Raw genomic sequence first — 23,600 nt, 5'->3', positions numbered from 1 at the left:
TTCTTTGGAAATGATACTCCTGCAGCTATAAAAGGAAAAGGCACTGCTCAGTTGAAAGAGAAGGTCAAAGCTGGAAATGTTTTGTATGTTGATGGCTTGAAGCATAATCTTCTAAGTGTCAGTCAGATGTGCGATCAAGGAACTGAAGTAATATTTCGATCAAATGGGTGTAGTGTTCGTGATCTTGATACAGGGAAAATAGTGATCAAAGGCAGAAGAACTCCAAATAATCTATATATATTTGAAGAAGGACAACAACAATGCTATTTGAGCAAGGATGATGAACATTGGTTATGGCACCGGAGGTTGGGGCATCTAAGATTTTCTCAAATAAGGAAGGCATGCAAATATCAGGCAGTTCGTGGTCTTCCAGATATCAAAATTCCAGACAACACCATATGCAAATCATGTCAGTTTGGTAAGCAAACCAGAACCAACTTCCATGAGAAGGAAGGATCAGCTAGCAGGCCTCTTGAACTAGTCCATACAGATGTATGTGGTCCTTTCAGGACAAGGTCACCTCGAGGAGAAGAATACTTGATATTATTCATTGACGATTTATCCAGGTTTGTTTGGTTAGGACTTTTGAAGCACAAAGACGAAGCATTCGAAAAATTCAAATCCTTCAAAGCCTCGGTTGAAAATGAATCAGGTTACAAAATTAAGTGCCTCGGGTCCGACAGAGGTGGGGAGTTTACCTCAAATGAATTTTTCAATTTCTGTGAAGAACATGTGATAAGAAGAGAATTTTCTACAGCTAGAACTCCTCAGCAAAATGGAGTGGTGGAAAGGATGAACAGAACAGTCCAACAAATGGCTCGTGCTATGCTTGATGAGTCTGGAACTCCCGCAACTTTCTAGGGTGAAGCTGCATATGCTGTGGTTGTTATTCTCAACAAAACAAATGTCCGAGCGAATAACACTCAAACTCCTCATGAGCTCTGGTATGGTGAGACTCCTTCGGTAAAGCATTTCAAAATTTTTGCGAGCAAATGCTATATTAAGAATACTGATTAGCAACGTGGCAAACTTGAACCTAGAGCAGATGAATGCATTCTTCTTGGTTATTCTCCACACAGCAAAGCATATAAGTGCTACAATAAATGACTTGGAAGAATTGTTGACAGCATTGATGTAGTGGTTGATGAAAAAGGATACATTCCTAGGCAAGTAAATCATGAAAATATCGAAGAAGATGAAGACTACCCTCAAAGACAGAATGATGAAGAAGAAGAACCTCAAGAAGCACCAGAGGAACAGATGAGGATAGAAGAGAAGACTCCATCCAGGTACGTTCAGAAGAATCATCCAGAATCTCAGATTTTGGGGCAGAAAGAAGCAGGTGTACAAACAAGAAGAACAATTGCAGAAGCTTCAAGCTATTTGGCATTACTCTCCTCCACTGAACCACAAAATGTAAGAGAGGCATGCAAAGATGAATGTTGGGTCAAAACAATGGATGAAGAACTTGAGCAGATCGAAAAGAATAACACTTGGGAGTTGGTTCCTAGACCAAAGGATAAGAATGTTATAGGGACAAAATGGATCTTCAAGAATAAGTTGAATGAAAATGGGGAAGTAATTAGAAACAAGGCCAGACTTGTTTGTAAAGGGTATGCCCAACAAGAAGGAATAGAATTTGAAGAAACTTTTTCTCCTTTTGCAAGACTTGAGGCCATCCGAATGTTCCTTGCTCTCTCAAGCTTTCAAAAGTTCAAAGTATTTCAAATGGACGTGAAATCAACCTTTCTGAATGGAGACTTAGAAGAATAAGTATACATTGAGCAGCCAGATGGTTTCATTCTTGGAAATGATCCAAATCTTGTATGCAGACTGAAAAAGGCTCTCTATGGTCTTAAACAAGCTCCAAGGGCTTGGTACTATCGTTTGGACAAATATCTTCATCAACAATGTTTTTCAAAAGGATCAGCAGATAGCAATCTTTATATAAAAATTGAAAATGACAAATTGCTAATACTTGTTATGTATGTAGATGATATTATCTTTGGCAGCAATGGAGAAGCTATGAGTCAAAGCTTTGCCTTGGTGATGCAGAAAGAATTCGAAATGTCCTTTCTTGGAGAACTGACATATTTTCTTGGATTGCAAATCCAACAAAATGAAGGAGGGATCTTCTTATCTCAAACCAAGTATCTCAAGCAGATTTTGAAGAAATATGGCATGGAAGATGCAAAACCAGTATGTACACCCATGGTCACAGGATGTAGCCTCAGTGCAAATGATGAATCAGCAACAGTGCATCAACCAACCTACAGATCTATGATTGGAAGTCTACTTTATTTGACAGGTACCCAACCAAACATCATGCACGCAGTGGGAATAGTTGGAAGATTTCAGGCAAATCCAAAGGAAACTCATCTTTAGGCAGTGAAGAGAATTTTCAAATATCTTCAAGGGACTCAAAACTATGGCTTATGGTATCCTAGAGATACAGATCTCACACTTCATGCTTATACAGATGCAGATTGGGCCGAAAGCATGGATGACAGGAAGAGCACAAGTGGTGGTGCATTCTTTATGGGTTCCATATTAGTGTCTTGGTTCAGCAAGAAATAGAGTTCAATTGCTTTATTTACAGCTGAAGTGGAATATGTGGTTGTTGCATCTTGCTGCACTCAACTCCTTTGGATGATGCAGACCTTGCAGGATTTTGAAATCACTTGTACACCACCTATCTCCATCTTATGTGATAATACAAGTGCAATTAGCATTTCAAAGAACCCAGTCATGCATTCAAAGACCAAGCACATAGAAATCAAGTATCACTTTCTCCGGGAACAAGTGCTTGAACAAAAGGTCAAGTTGGAGTATGTTCCTTCTAAGGAACAAGTTGCTGATATACTCACCAAACCATTGCCCAGGGAGACCTTTGAATACCTCAGGCAAAAGCTGGGGGTTGCTGATGCATCATCTTGTTGTTGACTCTCTTTTGATTGTTGGTTGTACGCAAGGTTCATCTGGGGTATATGCGTACATTTGCTGAGTTGCGTATTAGTCGAAGATCGAATGGCATAGGTTCAGGGGGAGCATATAATGCATTGTTGGCATTATGGAGGAAGGACAGAAGGAATATTGCTGCAATATGTCTCTATCTCTTTCATGGTCATTTATGGTGTTTGGTGGATTATGGTTCTTTTTTGCAGATCTGGTTTACAGTCAGGGGGAGCATGTTCTTAGGGGGAGCATAACCCTTTGCCCTTGATGTCAAAGGGGGAGAATGACGTTGAGGATCTTGAGGTTGCCATCAAGTCCAAAGGGGGAGATTGTTGGCATTATGATTCTAGTTTGGCTCTATGGTACACGTGTTGTACTTGATGGAAACTCTCTCAAGTGGCAAAACACTGTTCAGGCTCTCAAAATAATGGAAATTAAGAGGTTCGTAGGTGAATGGTTCAAAAGGTGCGGACCCGTAGGTTCGCCATCCAGGAAGTGCGGTCATACCCGCAGGTTATCCGTTCAGAAGGTGCGGTCCCCCAGTTCACTCACTTCAAGGCAGAGAAGCGTGCTCACGTGGGGTTTCTTATGGTTGGCCCGTGGTATTTAGCCCGTCATTCTTGATCCTATGGTTTTGGCCCGTGGTATAGGATCTAAAGTATTGAACCCCGGTTTGGATCTCTTGTATTGGTTTTTGATGGTTTTGTCCCATGGTGTGAATAAGGGCTTGACTATAAATAGGGAAGGAGATCACTTGGCTAAGGTATCTTTGCAAGTTGAATATCTTAAGATCTGAAATATTGGGTTATCAATGTTAAAAGCTTGATCTAAATCAAAGTAAATTTGAAGGTGAATCTATCTAGTCGTGATCTCACGGGCGCATGATCAGATCTGTGCATCTGATTGTCAGTGGCACATTGATGGGCTGTTAATTTGGTTCAAATCAAAGGTCCGCAGGCGATTCACAGTGAAGTTGCGGAGGTTCGCAGGCCAAAGAAAGGTGCAGGTGTGGAGGCACGCGGAGCTCAGAAAGGCGCAATGTGGAGGCACACGGAGTGTAGAAAGGCGCAGTGCGGAGATACATTAGAGGTACGCGGCACGACAAAAGGCATAGTTGTGGAGGCACGTGGCGCGAAAGAAGGTGCAGCTGCGGAGATACAGTAGGAGTACGCGGCAGGACAGAAGGTGCAGCTGCGGAGGTACAGTAGAGGTACGCAGCGAGACGGAAGGTGAAGAGCGGAGGTACGCAGAGTAACAGAAGAAGCTCTGCGTGGATACACAGGAAAACAAAAGACGGGGTGCGAAGTCACGCAGCCCAGATAAGGAAAAACTGCGGATCTGTCTTAAAAGATTTGTTGATTATCTTTTATCTATTGCTGCAGAGTTCTGGGTTTATATTTCTGGTACTACCTTTCTGTTTACAGCATTCTGAGAAGTTGGGTGATTCTTTGGTTGATTGTATAAGGAGTTTGGGTGATTTGCATGTACTTGATGATTATTTGATCTTCTTGGATCCAGTTTGAAAATTTATGAAAAGTGGTCCTTGAAAGAAAAGAAGTAGGGGGTTGTAGCTCCCTTCCTGGAGAGATTGGAAAACAAGAGAGAGTTGTAGCTCTCTACAGGTTGCAGCCTGCGTACTGGTAAAGGACTGCACTAGTACAAAATCATTGTAAAAGGAATTTCTAATTGAAAGAATATAGAGACATATTGCAGTAGGTGGTTTTCACCCACATTGGGTTTCCACCTTATATCTGGTGTTCTTTGGTGTGATTATCTGTTTTTCTTGTTCATGCTCATTATTTTACGGTACTGATATACAAATTAATGATCAATATCTGAAGAATAATTCAAAGTATAAATAAGGAAGATATATTGAAAAGAGTTTGATAATACTGATTCACCCCCCCCTCTCAGTATTATTTCCAACAAATATTTCTATTTGATGATCCAAAAAAAACTAATAGATAACTTCACTACTACTTTTCTAATCAAAATAAATATCGCTACTGCTATCTAATCTAAAATTAGACTAATAATTATGAAATGAATATATGCAAAAATACTACAACAAATAATAACAAAAAGGGAAATCTATAAGTTAAAAACCCTCACTGTTTGTAGGGGCCCTCCACAAACAAGCGATCTCAAGCTCCAATGAACAATTAATTGTGCATCAAGTATTCAAAGGTGCTTCCATTAAATAAAAACACAGAGTTCTAAAATGATTGCAGTCCCCAAATATTCCTTCATGTTGTCCCATGTTTTATCCCACCTTATGGTATTTATAAATGCCATTTAATAAATGTTTGAGTCTTTCATACCTACTTTCAACTAATAGAGTTCTAATTTAACTATCAAACTAAAAAATAGGTAATGATTCACTAACGATTTTCTATTCAACAAAGAAAATCATGAGGTGTTTTCATCTCAGACTCTCACTTGCTTGCTCTAGCTACGTGTTGAATTTTACCTTTGACCACATGATTCGGGATTTCTTCTAACAATTTGGTGTAGATGAATAGGAGGAGATCATTGAGGTGACAACCTCTTTCTTCCCATATCTCTCTTTCCTTGAATGGTGCCTTAAACCCTGTTCAACAATGGAGTTGGCTGCAGAAACGGATGTTAGCTGCAAAATTGCATGAATCCAGTAGCCAATGCAAAATTTAACTTAATAATAAGGAACATTTAGGAAATATGAAAAGTAGGATCATTACTACCTTACCTGTGTCAAAAACCTACAATTTGATGCCTATCAAGTTAAAATAAATGGTCAACTTGAAGGAAAATGAGTGAAGAAGAGTGCCAAGATGAAGCATTCATGAGGCTCTACACATGGATGAAATGGAGTTTATGGAGGGAGAAATGGAATGAAACTTGGCATGATGTCCTTGTTTCTCTGCATATTTCACTGCTTTCAAAGCGTACAAAGTCACATAATTTATTAGTGGATAGGTTTGAGTTCCCTGCCATGGTATTATTTTTGTTTTTTTTCTGTTCTTTTCTCTTTTTCTTTTGAAAGACACATAGGCTACCTCAAGAGAGGTTTTCAACCTACCTGCCTACCCTGGGCGCCTCAAGGGAGGTTTTCCCCCAGGGATCTCCTTTTTTCTTCTTTTCTTTTTCACTCTTGGGCTACCTAAAGGATGTTTTCAACCCAAGAGTTGGCCTCATATGTCTCATAGAGGTTTCCATGCATGCCTCTTATTTTATTCTTTTTTCACAAATAAAAAACAATTTTCAAGAATGGTGTGACTTGGAAGCTAGTACACTTCCAATCACATTTACCTCCTTACTAATGGTGTTGATGAATTCCTCCCCAGACAATGTTATTTTGTAATATTTCAATCTATATCCATTGACAAGCAAGGGAATACCTTCCTCGTCAATGGTCTTGATTTGGATAGCCCCATTGTCATGGAACTTCTCTATCAGGTATGGGCCTAACCAACTAGTCATCAATTTACCTTTAAAGTCATTGAACCTAGAGTCATATAACAGAGCCCAATCCTTTTCTTGAAAACCTTGTCCTTGATGTTCTTTTCATGCCAAAACTTCCATTGTACTTGGATAACTTCAGTGTGTAGGACGGCCTTCATCCCGAATTCATCCATACCATTCAACTTGAGTAGCCTCCCCTGTTGTGCCTTTGTAACATCCAAGTCGAACAACGTTTCCATTCTCAGGGTGTTGTAATCAAACTCAATAGAGAGCAGAGCCTTCTTTCCATATACCAAGTCATAAGGGGTGAAACTAGTGGTTGTCTTCAAAGTTGTATTATAGGCCCAAGTGGTCTCCACAAGTCTATCAGCCCAATCTTTTCTGCTACTGCTCACAACCTTGGTGATGATGCCTTCCAATGCTTTGTTGGTGATCTCTACTTTTCCATTGGCCTGAGGATGATATAGTTGACTTCCTATGTTTTATCCCATGTTTCCTCAACAAATTTTTTATCATATGTGATGTGAATTGAGCTCCCTGATCTATGACTAGTTCTCTAGGGTACCAAACTTGTAGAATACATTCTCCCTTAAGAACTCAACCACTTTCTCCTCTATTGCTACCTTGATAGCCTTGGTCTCAGCACACTTTGTCAAATAATCAGTGCATACAATTATGTACTTTTTCTACCCTAATGGTGGATCAATGGGCCCAATGAAATCCATGCCCCACTTCTCAAATGGCTCTAGAGTCACCTAAAGTTGCAAGGGAATTTAATCCTTGGGAGTAGGTTTTCCCATCCTCTGGCACTGATCACATTGACTCGTGTATCTTCTTGCATCTTGGTGGAGAGTATGCCAGTAGTATCCAGCTTGCAGTGCCTTGAAATTTGTCCTCTTGGCTACAAAGTGACCTCCACAAGGCCCAGCATGACAAGCTAGAAGGATGTCAAAGACTTCCTCCTCCCTGACACACCTCCTCAAAATTTGATCTAGGCCCAACTTGAAGCTACTTCCCCCAATCTAGGTGAATGGGGCACTCTTCCTTACAATTATGCTCTTTTCCCTAGATGAAAATTTTGGAGGGAACTTTGCAGCAACCAGGTAGTTGGCTATGTCAGCAAACCATGGAGACAAAACTCAAATAGAAATAAATGTGCATCTAGTAGTTGATCATCAACTATTCCTTCCTCACCTGCAGACAAAGCAAATCTAGAGAAAAAAATTGCAACTACATTCTAGCATTCACGTTAAGCTTTCTCATTAAGTATTTGATAACAACATCGTCAGTATGCACAAAGGTTTTATATCCAATGATGTAGTGTCTGAATTTGTTCAAGGAATGGACAACAGCTAGGAGTTCATTTTCACTCACAATGTAGTTCAATCCAGCCTTTGACAATTTTTTGCTAATGAAGTAAATGGCATAAGGAAAATCTAGCCTAGAGCTACTCCTATAGCTTTTTCATATGCATCAGCATGGATGTGGAAAGGAAGATCCCAATTTGGGCCTTTTAGTATGGGTGCAGTAGTCAACATGTCCTTCAATATTTCTAGGGACCACCAAAATTCAGGCATTTTCCAGTAGTCCAAACAATATTGAGGCTACTTTTCTGATGTCTTTGATAATTCTCCTATAATATGCAGCTAAGCCCAAGAAAATCCTGACATCCCTCTGCTTTTGAGGAGTAGGGACCCTTTTTGTGAGGGAAATTTTATTTGGGTCCACTTATAGTCCTGGGATATTAAGTGACTCAAAATAGTCCTTAAATTCATCAACAATTCACACTTCTAAGGACTAAGTGATATGTTCATTTAAATTCACTTATTTAATACTTTCCCCAAGTTAGAGAGAGCCTTCAGGAAGTCACACCCATGGGGAGTGAAATCATGCATGTAGATCTCTACAGAGTTATGTACTAGCTCAAAAAAGATGCTCAAAACTACCCTTTGAAAAGTGGTAGGGGCATTACATAATCTGAAAGGAAGAACCCTATAAGAAAAGGTACCCCAAGGACAAGTGAATGTGATTTTATCTTGGTCCTCTAGGTTGATCTGGATCTGATTATAACCACTGAATCCATCTAGGAAAGAGAAGAAATTCTTCCCTGCAAGACCATACAAGACTTGACCAATGAAAGGTAGAGGTAAATGGTCTTTCTTATTGTCTTTGTTTAGCTCTCTGTAATCCACATAGATCCTCCACTTTCCATTCTTCTTTGGGACCAAAACTAGAGGGGACACCCACTCACTATCTGAGATGGTGTAAATGAACCCTATATCCAACAACTTCTGCAATTCTTCTTTGACTATGTCTTTGAGGGTTAGGTTCATTCTCCTCTATGGTTGGCTCACTTGTTTCCATCCTTCCTTAATGTAGATGTGGTGAGTACACACCGAAGGATGCACTCCCTTCATTTCCTTATAGATCCAGGCAAAAGCATCCAAGTGCTCTCTCAGCATGTTTCACAACTTCTCTTCTTAATGTGCTGAGAGAGAGGGGTTGATTTTCAATGTTTTAGATGGACCAAATTCTACCAATTTGACATGAGAATGACTTGAGTCAACTAGGCACAAATCAATCCAAGGTTTATCTTCATATTTCTTCACCAGCTCATCATGAGGCATGGTGTTGGGGGGCTAGTTCTAGAGGATTTGATCAATGAGGTCATCTTCACCAGGTTCCCCCCTCCTATAATAGAATTTAGGGTACAAACTGGGTAGGATGTGGTATGGTATACTTAATATTCCTCCTCCTCTTCCAACCATAAGGGTAAGTCATGCTCTGGGGATGGTTCAACAAGAGGGTACAAGACCAATTGTTTGGATAAATTCCCATTCTTAACAGTCATCTTCCCAACTTTGCAACTTATGTAAGCATAAATAGTGGATAGCCATGGCCTTCCAAGGATGAGAGGATAGCCATTGAACTTGGTCTTTGGTCCGGATGACTAAGAAGTTAGCAGGGTGCTCCCAGGAATAAGTAGAGACCATCACATCCTCAAAAACTCCCTTGGGAGCTACTATGGATATGTCTGCAAGTTGCAATATTGTTGTGGTATTTCTTAAGGATCCTTGGAGATTCAGTTTTAGCATGGTTTCCTTGGTCATCACATTGATGACAGCCCCAAGATCAATCGAGGTGTGGGGGACAACGATGCCATCAATGTGTACATCTACCACGGGACTTCCAGGGTCTAGATACTTTGGGAAAATCACTCTCCCCAACATTAAGTTAGACAACTATCTAATGACATTGATGGTAGGGGTGTCTTTCTTTCTCCTCCTAGGATGTTTGAAACATTTCTCCTTGATTAGCTTGTTGTAGATGGGGACATCCTTAATGGCTTGGAGAAGTGGGATTTCAACACATGCATTTTTCAATTCTCCCATGAGTTTAGTCTCATCTGGGGTGTGCTGAATAGGATGGATCAAATTTTTAGGAAAAGGAATTGGATTGGATTTAGGAACACTCTCTTCCTTTTCCTCTTCAAGCTCATCAGGTGGAGATGGAGGTTGGTTATCAGGAAGCACTCTTCCAGACCTGAGGTTGATTTATTGAATTTTTACAGCATAGGCAGGATAGGATGTCTCTCCAATATAGACCTGTTGTGCATGTTTGTTGTTCGGGTTCAGATTTGGTTGAGAATCCATATGAGGTTGCTTAGGTGGAGTAGGATGAAGAAGTTGTGGTTGAGATGGAGGTGGAGGTAGTAAGGCTAGAGGTTAGTTTAATGGAGGCTTCCAACCTTGTCATGGGGTATTCCACTAAGGATTTGGGGGATCATATGTCTTAAATGACTCATTGACATGTTAGGAAGGGTATTGAGGTGCATAAGACCAAGGAGAAGGTGTGGACCATGAAGGATGAGAAGGAGAACACCAAGAGTGAAGGGATGCATTCTAATTCGGGTTGTCATAAGAATATGATGCCCCTTACATGCCCTGTTGGTATGGTCAAGGTCCTTAAGGCCTCCTTTGATTGATATAACAAATTTGTTCAATCCCACCTTCATCCCCTTGGTATACAAACTTCAATCTAGGTAGATAAAGGCACTTACCCATGGAATGGATTTCCTCACAGACCGAGAAGACCTCTATAACATTCAATGGAAATTCATTTCTAGGGTTCCTTCTAGTGTATCTAGGAAAAAAGATAGCCAAGGCTCTCTCTGCTCCCTCCTGCTTCCTCCTTATCTGCATGGTGTCCATTTGTAGAGAAAGGGTGTGCAACATCTCACTTTCAAAGTCTTCCAACATGTTTCCAAGTTCACTCTTGATAGATGTGTTGGAAGAAGAGGAACTAGCCAAATATTGACTAACCCTACCCTTGTTTCTAGCAACCCTAGAATGGTTTTTGAAAATTATCTTGATATCATCATAAGATAGCTGATAAATGTCCACTCCAGATAACATGTTTATGGTTTCCATAATGTCCTCTCTGATTCCTCTAAGAAGGAATAACTTGAGTGATTTAGGATCAAGGGTGTATTTGGCCCTTTTGTAACTGACTTGGAACCTTTCCTCATAATCTTCCAACGATTCATCATGTCCCAGGGTCATTCTAAAGATTTCCTCTTCGGTATCTTTGGACCTAAAATAGTCCCTATACTTTTTCTTGAAAGCTTGCAGCATTTGAGCCCAGGTAGTGATGTTGTCCCCAGGTAAACCCATGAACCAGTGCAAGGCTGCATCCTTAAGGGTCGATGGGAACAACTTCAACTTCTAGTCCTCAAAGATATAATCATAAGTTTCGTAGATGATAGAAAACTCAAAAAAAATGTATCAGGGTCCTCTGAGGTTAAGCCATGGAAGTAAGGAAGGGTATAGGGGCTGATGTTTTTCATCCTAGCATCCCCATTAGTCTCTCTAATGGGAAAAGCATCCTCATTTCTATTTTCAGCCATGATGTAAGTGTGTGGAATGGTTTCTTCCTCTTCTTCCCCAATAGGATCTTCAAAGATCACTGGTTGTTCACCTAATGGGTCCTCTAATTCCCTTGTAGTCAAAGAGGGAAGCTCACAATCACTGAAGAAGAGGGAAGGTTGACTGTTTGATGGTGTGGGGGTATTTGGCAAGAATTTTCCTAAATTGTCTCTACTCCTACAAGGCATGAAAGAGTTTTTTTCTTTGTATGTGTTTTTCAGAATCAATTGTAAAACAGAAAGGAAAGAAGAATAACATGTACCTACCGAATGCAAATTAGGAAGAAAATGAGAAATTACATATACCTAGACACCTCCTAGGTAACGTCGCCAAAAAGTGATGAGCCTTAGTATTGCAGCAAGAATGTTGTAACTCCCAGGGCTACCAACTTTACTTTATCATCCTGGGGTTTCGTACAAACTTAGAGGTGACAGTGCTATATACACAACAACTGCATCATTCTACTCATGTCACTTTTCAACTGGGGCACTTGACCATTAGGGTTCCAGATCATTCCTTTGTTGAACTAAATGGAGTCTGACTACTGACAGTGAATGTAATGTTAGCTATAGTGCATGGAAAGTAAATGCTTATCTATTTAGGAAATGAAATCTACCAAATGGTAAATGCTATGAAATGTCATAAATCATCTAGCTATGAAATGGCACAACTTACTTGCATAAAAGAAACTATGATAATATTGCAATTGATCATCTAGCTATCAGGAGTGCTTGAAAATAAAAAGTTACTCTATCATCTCATAATTCAAACATGCATGCATTAACTATCTCATTCACATTTGCAGAAAAAGTCTTAATTTCTAACTTCACAAATATAAGAGCTAATGTTATCTGATCTTGCAGGAGGAAAAGGAATGGGAAGACTGGTCTAGGTGGAACTTCTAGTCATGGAGTCCGAGCTGAGGGACTAACTTACTCCTATACTAGGTTATCCTATCATTTTAGGTCAAACCAGGGTCAAAATGGGCTGCTACAGGAAAATGCTACAGGATGTCCTGACCTGCTATAGGATGTCCTGAACTACTACAGGAACTTAGCTGAGAGGTTTTGGAGAGTAATAATAGTGAGATGAGGTGTTGGAGAGGTGCGTGATAGTAGTAGAAGGTGTAGTGAAGGTGAACACTGCCCAAGGCCAAGCCCAACACCCCAAGGAGGTCGTATTTTCCTAAGGTAGTTTGCTCATGGTGGCTGGAAAATAGAGGTTCAGACTATGGGTTGGTATGCTTCGAGAGAAGGTGGAGAAGGCCTAGGTGAATCTGGTTGGAGGAGTCTCTTCCTAGAGATCAACAATCCCTAAAATGAAACACATTTCTCTTTTAATTTATAAATCACTACATTTCCACATGGAAAAGATGAGTTGAATTTTAGAAAGTTGATTTATCTATTGTTAAGGACTAGATCTATGACATGGACTACCTCTTAAGCTACAACAACATTAAGAAAACAAGATAACAACTCCAGATGCTTCCAAGAAATCATAAATAGTTACCTAGCTATGAATAAAACTTAATTTATGCAATAAACAAAAGACAAACTCTGTTTTTGGGGCTGTGAGAGTGGGGTCCTCTAATCATGATCCCATGAGGGGGATGAGATAGAGGCCATTGTCACAAGATTTTATGGTATAATTTCATTCACTAAACTGCAACACTAATCTACCTCTTTAACCTAATGGAAACAAGGGTAAACAACAATTTAAGTAACTTGTTAGGCTAATCGAAAGACATAAATAAACTTCAACAACTATTTATCATTCTAAGCTGAGAATACAACTATGAAAGAGGAACTTCTGCTGCTAGGGTTGGGCCCTCACCCAATAGCTTCAACCCTCTAAGTCAACTCAGTGCTGGATCAAAACATAATTTCTCATTATCATAAAAATGTCAAGTACATCATAACAATAACATTTAAAAAAATTCAGCTCAAATGGCATCTTGGCTACAACAAAAAATAGAATCCTAATAAGTCCCTTGGCTCTCTTATTTATATAAAACTAGAGCTACCAAGATCTCCCTAGAAAATATGGATACCTTGTAGAAATTATCATTGTAGATCACTTGATAATGCAATGTACTAAAGCAAAATACTTGGTCTACTTCTACTATCAAACTTTGCGGAAGCTTAATCAGTTTGAGCAAGATCAATCGGAACACATATAACAGAGAAGAAGAAATCATACACATGAAACACAAAAGAATACTTTGGGGAAAGTTGTTATAGCTCAAAATACCACCCTTGGTGTTTTTGATGCTTAGTTTATGGCCTAGGGCAACCCCTCCTTCCAGACTTGGTCCAAATATTTTAAAAACAGTGTTTTATTCCCTGTACGCTACTTTTCCCTGAGATAAAAGCATGTACATGTAGGTTAGTCAATACCCAACCTGCGTATATGTGTTAAAACACTTAAAAAAATTAAATTTCCTTAATTATGGGTGGAGTTCATGGGTTTTACCTATTGTTTACCTCCTAGTGCCCGTGGCCCAACTGTTTCCCAACTAAAAAAAAAATTAGGAGAAGTATAAATAGACTTCTATGGGAAGGCCTAAAGGAAGGAGGAAGGGATAGGATTACAATACTGAGATTATCCCTGACTGAGTCTGAAGTATCCCTGTGCTTCAAGCACTTCCCCGAGTTTCAGGAAACCCTTGTTTCCTTGAGTTTTGATATTCTCCCACTTGCTTGAGATATCATGGTATTGGTTATGGAAGGAGGTTGTTGAATAATAGGACTGGATGGATCTAGAGGATAGTTCCGCTTGGATTTCCGTGTTAGTTATAGCTTTCTACAATAAAAATAAACATTGTCTTGTTCCTGAGATTGACTTTCTTTATGCATCAGATACTATTGTAATTCATGTATGAATGTTATTTTGATGTATAACTAACCATTTTATTATATGTTATAACGTTGATTTCATTAAAATGTTGTATCTGTATGCTACTATGTAAGTTCGAATTGGTTGATTTGTAGATTCAGAGATCATCAGGAGTTGCAGAGGGTCTAAACCCTACTGGAACTACCCAAATGAAGGACATCCAGGTATGGTCACTATCGCATAGTTTGTTTATATAAGCATGTTTCCTGAGTTGTATGTGTGTTTCTTACTGTAGTTTTCTCTTGCTCTATTGGGGTTCTAACCCAAAACCCTAGGGTATTTATTCCCGTAATAGAATTGGCAACTTCACTAGGGATAATAATCTTGTTATTCCTAGTTTGGGTTGTTTAGTGTCAATCACGGCTCAGTTCTTTGTTTTCTTGTTGTGACAGTATTTTTTGGTCCTATAGGAACTCATACCTTAAGTCTGATATTTTTGATCTGGCTTTGTTTCTTATTTTTCTTGTAAAACTCAATATACACACTTTTGTCTATTTACAGTAGCATACAGATGCTTGTTTCTATGAAGTGAAGCCGCGTATAAGCGATTTTCCTTTATTAGAAGCGCGTGTACATGCTCTTGTGCTTGAACACAGTCACATATACCCTTTTTTGCATGCTTTTTTCAAATCTCTCTGTCCAGAAAGATTTGTTTCTTGGTCTGTTTAGTTTCTGAGTGGTCAATTTTTGTCTTTAGAATTTTATTATTCAGTGAGCTTACTGTTTTATTCTCTTCCGCTTTGAAAAGTTTTTGGCATAGGTTTTCTTTTGAGTGAGTTTATGATTTGTGTTTTGACACACAAGACTTCTTATAGAGGTTCTTCATTGTTCTGGTCCTCTAGAACAACATATTGTTTTCGATCTTTGTGTCAAGCTTGATTATTGGTCTACTTGCTTTGCTTTCCATCATTTTGTGGCCTTACACCTTTTCTTGCTTTTTGAAAGTTTCTTTTTGATGAATTTGAAAGTGTTTCTTTCCTAACTTTTTGGTTAGTTTGTCAAAGCTCTTTGCTGCCTTTCAGGTCTTTTAGTGCAAGTTGAAGCCCTTTTTGTTCAAGTTTTCATTCATTGTCGAATTGCTAACTTGCAAAGTTTCCTTGTGCTTTGCTTTCGATCTTTGAGTCTTAAGTGGCATTCTGAGTGTTTTCGAAAGGTTGTTTTCATTGCTTCTTGAAAAAGAAAAGTTCTTATAAAACATTGTTTTCACTTTCTTTTGCCGAGTTTGATTTTGGTTTCTTTTGAATTTTTGAATGTGAATAGTGATCCTTTTTTATTGGTCCTTCTTGTTTGGAAAATATTTTGTATTCAAAATTGGTATTTTTTTCAAACACTTAAGTTGGCTTATTAAAGTTATAAACAATTGCTTTCATTTCTTTTTAGAGTAATCTAGAATCTTGCATTTTCATGTACACCTTGCATTAGGGTACTTTTCCATTATTAAAGCATCAATAGTCTTTTTAGTTTTTGTGAGTGTGAAGTGTGCTTTAACAAAAGAAAAGAAAAAAGTTTTTTCTTTATAGAAGTTTCTTAGAACCCAAGTAGAAATTTCTTTTCATCGAAGAAAAAAAAATTGCATTCATATAAGTTAGTTTTTCATTAATTTGTTTTGTGTCATACAAACGCCATCGATTTCATTTCCATTTATCACTTTGACTTAAAATAACAAGCATTTAAAATCAAGCACTTAATAAAATAAACTAGAACTTTTTGTATTGTCATCAGAATACACTAACAAGTTTAGGTTTATTTAGGGCCTTGGATTAGGCAAGAGGAGAGTAAACTCCCCAAGGCCACTCTAAATTGTAAAAATAGAAGTCTGATTAAAGAGTGACATCCAATAGCGTTAGGGAGACCGGGAAAGCTCCGTGACTAGGAGTTAAGCACGAGGGTTCATGAAGATAAGGATGAGAGATACCCCCTCTCTTACTTGTCAGATCCTAGCTCACGACTGTTCTGTCCAAATTCTGATATGAGTTGGTGTCTTTAGTTGCCTATCCTAGGGATCTACATAGGTGGCTACGGAGGGGAATCCCATGGCAGCTGAGGTTGACGTTGCATCACGTTCAGCAGTACTTCTGGAGGGCACCCTTGCAAAGCTTGGGGTCTTGCACTGGAAAAGGCTATTGTCTAGAGGTCGACGTAACTACCTCTGATACCTTTGCTAGTAGGCCTGGGGTGTAATTACCCCAGTCTATTTTCGGAAGGCCCTTATTATTAAATTTCTTGTATTTTGGTGTCTGGTCCTAATCACCTGGAGCGGAAATACTTGGAAGTTGTTTGATTGCTAAATATTTTTAGGGACATTTTAGTGAGTGTTCTGTGCTCCTAGTCACCATAGCTTTTAATTTTCTTGAGTCTTTGAGTAGATATAAAAATAATTCAAAGTGGCTGACCGACCATGTCAATGATCTCGAAGATTTCGTGGGCTTTCACCTGAGTCCAGAGCCTTCTCCTAGAAAGCATAGGAGCGATTCTACCACTGGTTTTCAACCGATGGCAGCTGCCACATCAGAGATTAGTCCTCCGCTTTGGGTTATTAGTTCACAAGATAGACCTCCTCCTAGCATAGAGTTAGAGAGGAACACACCAGTTCTTTCTTGAGTACTCTTCCAGTCGGAAGATAGTATTGAAGTAGAAGAGATTTTAGAGTTGGTTGTAGCTCCGAATTCTCCTCTACCTCCCAATCATCCAGACGTATTGTTATACGTTGGAACTCTGACTCATAGGCCTTCAAGCCCAGCTCCACACACATCTATTCCTTTGATAACCACTGCTACAAGCATGGCATCCACCAAGAGTGTTGTGAGCATGCAGACTCCCATATCTGTGCAAGGGGGAGGAACTATTTCCATCCCTTATAACACTCCCAGCACATCTATATTTGGGTTTACTTCCATTCTGTCGATGAGTGGAAGTTCTCAGCCTTATGCATCCAGTTTTGGATTTTTCCCTTTTGGAATCCACTCTCAAGGTATTCCTTCAATTCCTTTAAATATACCATCAACCGCCACTACATCCATGATGAGTGGATCAACTTCTTTTCAAGGTTTCCCATTTGGAAGTGGTCATATACCACATTCCAATCCGATTGTAGGGTGAATGCCTTTTCCTTTTACAAGTCAAGGTACTAACCCCTTTCAGAGTTGGACAAACCCTACGGCTAGTTGTATAGGAGCTGGGAATCAATTTTTCAGCCAACATGGGAATGTGTTGTATTCCTCGGTTAATTCATTTCAAAGTTTTTCACCCTTTGCTAACGCTTGGAACCCTTATCAAGGGTTTTCAAATCCTTTCAATACTTCGTTAAGGGGTAACTTCACCTGTTACGGAGGATTTTTGGCAGGAGTTGGTCAAACTCCGAGTTTTGTTGGACCACAAGGATCACCCTTTGGTTCAGTAGGTTCTACAAGTTACTTTGGGCAACCTGGTGCCTTTCAAAATCTAGGTCATTCTTTTCAAACCTATGGGAACCCACCCAGTCCAGATGGAATTCCTAAGGTCCTCGACGACTTCCTTTTCTGGCCACGCTTAATCTGCCAGACTTGACTAAATTAACGAATGATCCAATTAGGTACAATCTGGCTTGGCCCACGGTCCCAACCAAACTCCCGTCGTGTATTCCAAAATTCGAAGGGAAGAATGGTGAAGATCCGGGAGACCATGTGACCACGTTCCACTTATGGTGCTCATCCAACTCCCTGATCGATGATTCGATCAGGTTTAGATTATTTCAGCGCACCCTAACCAGGAACGTGGGTAAATGGTATATAGAGTTTCTGGGGGCACTTTTACTTCTTTCTCTAATTTGGCTAATATTTTCTTGAACCATTTTGAGTTGCCTGTCTACTATGAAGCCGGAACTGAGCTTTTGGCCAATTTTCATCAAGATATGGCAACTCACATTTCTGAAAATATTCATGAATGGAGATGGAGAAATAGGCTTATTAAAGTTGAAATTCCACCGGAGTTCCATCTTGAATGGTTTCTAAAATCATTACAACCCGATATCTCCAAGGATGTTTCTCTTTCTAGTGTTTATTCGGAAGAGCAAGCTATTTTTCAAGCCCAACAGTTAGAACTGATATATTCTCAGTCTGGGACTCTTCAGAAAATCCTACCTGATGCTCCTAGATCCAAGGTTGATTTAGCCAAATTGAAGCCAAGCCCTCATGCTGATGGTATAGTTGGATCAATTGATGCAAATACAGTGAACCTTTTGAACCAATTGTAGCAGTTGTCTCTACAAACTGCTTCTTCTAACCAGGTCGCATCATCTACACCTTCACCTTCCCAACCTACTTCCATAAATTTCGTCCATGCCTCTAACCCCAAAGGAAATAAAAAATCTGATGGGAAGAAGAAGGGATGAGGTAAAAAGAAGAATCAAGAAGGGAAGGGTAATGTGAACATGCCCAAAAATGGTGCCGGTGAGGGTAGAAAAGAGTCCAAAAAGAAGGTTAAATTTCCATGCAAGTTATGCAATGGAGACCATTTGACTCACCTCTGCCCGAAGATTCAGGATGCTCAGTGCTTGTTGGTGCAGCAAGGGTCCTCTATCTCCCAAGTTGTCCTGACTAACCCTTTTCCCGAATGGCAGCAATTACTTGCTGGCGTGAACTCAAACACTGGTACCTCTGCAGGGGGCAACCAGGAAGGGGAAAATTCCTCAAATGTCTATATGATGGGTTCTCATGTCGATGTTGCTACACAAGCACACGATTATGGTGAAATGGAAACATATAAGGGTAAATCTGTCCCTAAAACCACAGACCCACTTCATATTGAGCGACCCTCTACTAAGCCTATACCTCAGATACTGAAAGGTTCCGCTAAGCATGCGACTATTAACCCTAATGCTAGGGTAGCCCAGAACTACTCGATTGTAGAAGATCTGGCTCAAAGTCCTTGAGCTATGTCTGCGTTGGAGGTACTCCAGTCGTGTCTTGCTCAGAGAATTTATTTTCTTTTGACAATCGAGGCAGTGGATCCAAAAAGATATTTAGTGCTCACTTTTGATATGCTGAATGTCAAAAAGAGACTTCCTGACCATATGGCTTTTCAGATAAAGTCTACTTACCGAAAAACCAATATTTTTCGGACAATTATAGATGAGGGAGCTTCCACATGTGTAATGTCTATGTCATGTTGGAAGGCCATTGGATCACCTTCAGTTTTTCCTTCACCTACTCTCTTAACAGGATTTGATGGTCATTCTCATAGGCCACACAGAATTATGTTGACTTTCCCTATATTCATGGGAGGAAAGGCCATTAATATTGAGGTAGAAATTGTTGATGCCAACCTAGATTACAACCTCCTCTTAGGAGAGAATTGGATTTATGAGATGGATGCCATAGTTTCATCTCTGTTTCACATCCTTTGTTTTCTTCATGAGGGGAGAATTGTTAAAATTGATCAGTTAGACTATTCTCTAGGTGACTCTCAAGCAACTTTGGATTCTACCATTCCATTGGTGGATAATCCTCACCAACCTATAGAGAATTTAGGAGTTGGAATGTACTCTTGCTTGATGGGTATTTTTGACCTTCTCCCTCCTACAGCTAGAATCAATGAAATTTCATCCTCCAAAGGGCCTTCACATAAAGAGTTCTTTTGAACTCATTATTTTTCAGACCCTTGGACCTTACCTTCATCTACAACCACATTAGATGGAGGTCAGGTTGGTGGAATGGCATTCCCCATGTCTGCAACAGAACTTAGCTATCAATCTATCATTAACTCTATAGACAACCATCCCACTCCTTTTTCAGAGGAGGATTTAGATGGTGATGTGGCCCCAGCTTGGACCCTTCACTCTACTTCTGATCTGGATTACTTAGATACATTTTTACCATCTGATGAAGTAATTTTAGAAGCGATGATGGGTGTAGATCGACCTTGGGAATATTTACATCATCGATCATATTTTCTTCCACCATTGCAGGAAGTCGAATCTAGGTTCTCCAATCTGCTTACTAGCTATGTTTGTACGGTTTCAAACCCTTTGGCTCCAACACATTTATTTTCTGAAGGTAATATGTCAATTATCTCAAAAACTATACCCATAAACATCTCTAGGAATCCTGATGTTATAGAAAATGTCTTCATCGGAGCCAATTGTTCCCCTGAAGAGATTCAAATTTACACCAACATCTTTAAGGAGTTTCAAGATGCGTTCACCTGGTCTTATGAGGAAATGCCTAGTATTGATCCATCTATGGTCCAGCATGAGATCAAGATGTATGAAAACACTAAGCCTATTCATCAGAAGCTTCGACCAGTCAATCCTAGGAAAGCAGCAGCTATTAAAGCTAAAGTTGAAAAGCTGTTAAAGGTGGGTTTCATATACCCTGTTCCTCTAATGGAGTGGGCTTCTAATCCAATCCCGGTAGATAAAAAACAAGGAACGAACTAAGTGTGCATTGAATTTAGGGATTTGATCAAATCTTGTCCAAAGGACAATTACCCCACATCGTTTGTTGATCAAATAATTGATGAATGTGTGGGTAATGAAATTTTCTCATTCATGGATGGATTCTTTGGTTATAATCAAATATCTATCTGTCTAGAGGACCAGCATAAGACAACTTTTATTTGTCCCTGGGGTACCTTTACATACAAAGATATGCCTTTTGGTCTAAAAAATGTTGGTGCTACATTTCAGTGGGCCATGAATTATGCTTTCCATGACATCAAGAACGTCATTGAAGCATACTTGGATGATTTAGTTGCTCGTTCTCGAAAGAGAATTGATCATCCCAGCCACCTTCGGTTAGTTTTTGAGAGATGTTGATTTTACAAAATCCGGTTGAATCTGAATAAGTGTGTTTTCGCAGTCACATCTGGTCGGTTTTTAGGATTCATCGTATCAACTAAAGGAATTCGAGTTGATCCCTTCAAGGTTGAGGCAATAATTTAGTTGCGTCCCTCGTCTTCCATCCGACAACTTCAAAGTCTCCAAGGAAAGGCTAATTTCTTGAGATGATTTATAGCAAACTAAGTTGAGATAACTAAAGGATTTATGCATTTGCTGAAGAAAGGAGTTCCATTTTTATGGGATGCATTTGCACAATGATCTTTTGATGCATTGAAGCAAGCGTTAATTTCTGCCCCATTGTTGAGTCCACTTGATTATGGCAGAGATTTCCTTTTATATCTTGCAGTGGCAGAATCAACCATAGGTATGGTTTTGGTTCAGGAGGATGATGCTCTCACAGAGCATGTGATTTACTACTTGAGTCGAGGCTTAGTAGGTCCTGAACTATGCTATTCTCCTATTGAGAAATTGGCCATGGTAGGTGTCCATGCTGTCCAGTGGCTTCATCATTATATTCTGCTACGCAAAACATTCGTCTTAGCGGCTGTCAATCCTTGTCAGTTTTTCCTCAGTAGGCGAGTGATTAGGGGTAAATACAATCGATGGATTGTTATTTTACAAGAATTTGATCTCGAGTTCTTGTCATCCAAGTCTAAGAAGTCATTGGTTTTTGCAGAATTAATTTCTGAGTTGCCTTGTGAAGAAGATATTGTTTATGAGGAAAATTTCCGAGACAAACATTTATTCCTCATTTCTTCACAAGATCCCTGGTATGGAGATATCATCATAATCTCTAGACTTCGAAGTTCCCACCTTCTTCCTCCAAGGATGAGCGTCGAAAGTTACGTCACCTTACAAAAAACTATGTTATCATTGGTGGTACATTATATCACCAAGGGGTTGATTCAATCCTTAGGCGGTGCTTAACTTTGAAGGAAGCAGAGTCTATACTCAATGATTGCCACAGTGGAGCTTGTGGCAGTCATCTATCAGAGCTTGCAACAACCTAGAAAATTTTGTGTGCCGACTACTTTTAGCCTTCAATTTTCAAAGATTGTATTGAAGCGGTCAAATGTTGCCACCCTTGTCAAGTCTATACTCGGAAGATGCACACGCATTCAGCTCCTCTGTTTCCTGTTGTCACTATTGGTCCTTTTATGAAGTGGGGAATTGACTTTACCACTTGTAATCCACCCTCAACAGCGAATCACAAGTATATCATAGTGGTCGTAGACTACTTTAGGAAGTGGGATGAGGCCATGCCTACTTACAAAAATGATAGTGAAACAGCAGCAATGTTTCTATTCAATTAGATTATTTCACATTTTGGTATCCTGAGAGAGATTGTCAATGACCATGGCAGTAACTTCTAGAACCAATTGATGACTGAATTTCCTCTCAAGTTGGGCTTCCAATAGGAGCATTCGTCTCCATATTATCCTCAGGCCAATGGGCAAGTCAAAGCCATGAATAAGTCCCTTAAGATGATCCTGCAGAGGACAATTGACAAAAAATGCTCCAATTCACACATCATGTTATACCGGCTCTCTGGGCATACTGAACCTCGTTGAACACTACCACCAGTTTTACATCTTTTCAATTAGTTTACAGGCTGGAATCTAGTTTTCCCATTGAATGTGAAATTTTGTCCCTTAAACTAGCTATCAAACTCCTTCTAGAGACGTCTAGTCTTGAAGAGCGCCTCGTTCATTTGGAACATCTTGACGAGCAGAGTCGAGATGCCACCATAATAAACGAGGCCCATAAGAAAAGGGTTAAAACTCAGTATGACAAAGTTTTTCGTCCTCGAGTCTTTTCTAAAGGTGACCTTGTCTTAGTCTATGACCAAGATAAAGACGCCTTGGGGGCAGGAAAATTCAAGTCTATGTGGTATGGTCCCTTTGTAGTAAAATGAGTTTTGGGAAAAGGGGCTTATGAATTAGTCGATTTTGATGGGAACAAGTTGGCAGAGCCCTGAAATGGGCTCTACCTCAAGAAGTATTTTGCTTAGGTCTTGGCCGAGCAATTGCTTCTTTGTATATTTTGTATTTTTGTACATATTTTGTTGGGAATTTTGTGATATCGACATTTTTTTGATCTGCCTTGGCAAGTGTTGATGGATGACTTGGTATATTTCAGATTCACTGATGGTGCTAGTCGGCACACTCGAAATCTTGCTTCCGCAGCTTGGGTGATTTATTATCCATCTGTTCAGTGGATTGTGTCAAGGGAGGTATGTACTGGTCCTGCGTCAAATAACATTTCCGAATATACTGTCATTATTAATTTACTATCTGAAGCTATTTCTTATGGAATTGATTCGTTGGTAGTGTATCTTGACTCACAGCTGGTAGTGTCACAATTAAATAACATTTATCGGGTTCGTGATCCTTATTTATATCGCCAATTTTTGAGAGTGAGGGTGTTGCAATGATCATTTGTTTATATTACATATGTGCACATTCCATGATCTGAAAATTTATTAGCGGATTCTATCGCTAATCAAGCATTAGATTGGCATATCAATCATTCATCAAATTAAACAAACATTAAAAATTTGGATCTGT

This window comes from Pinus tabuliformis, chromosome Q (genome assembly GCF_031772625.1).
Source record: "Pinus tabuliformis cultivar Carrire ecotype Pingquan chromosome Q, CPIR1, whole genome shotgun sequence".
Taxonomy (NCBI): domain Eukaryota; kingdom Viridiplantae; phylum Streptophyta; class Pinopsida; order Pinales; family Pinaceae; genus Pinus; species Pinus tabuliformis.
The sequence above is the reverse complement of the archived record's forward strand: the minus strand, read 5'-3'. Positions refer to the sequence as shown.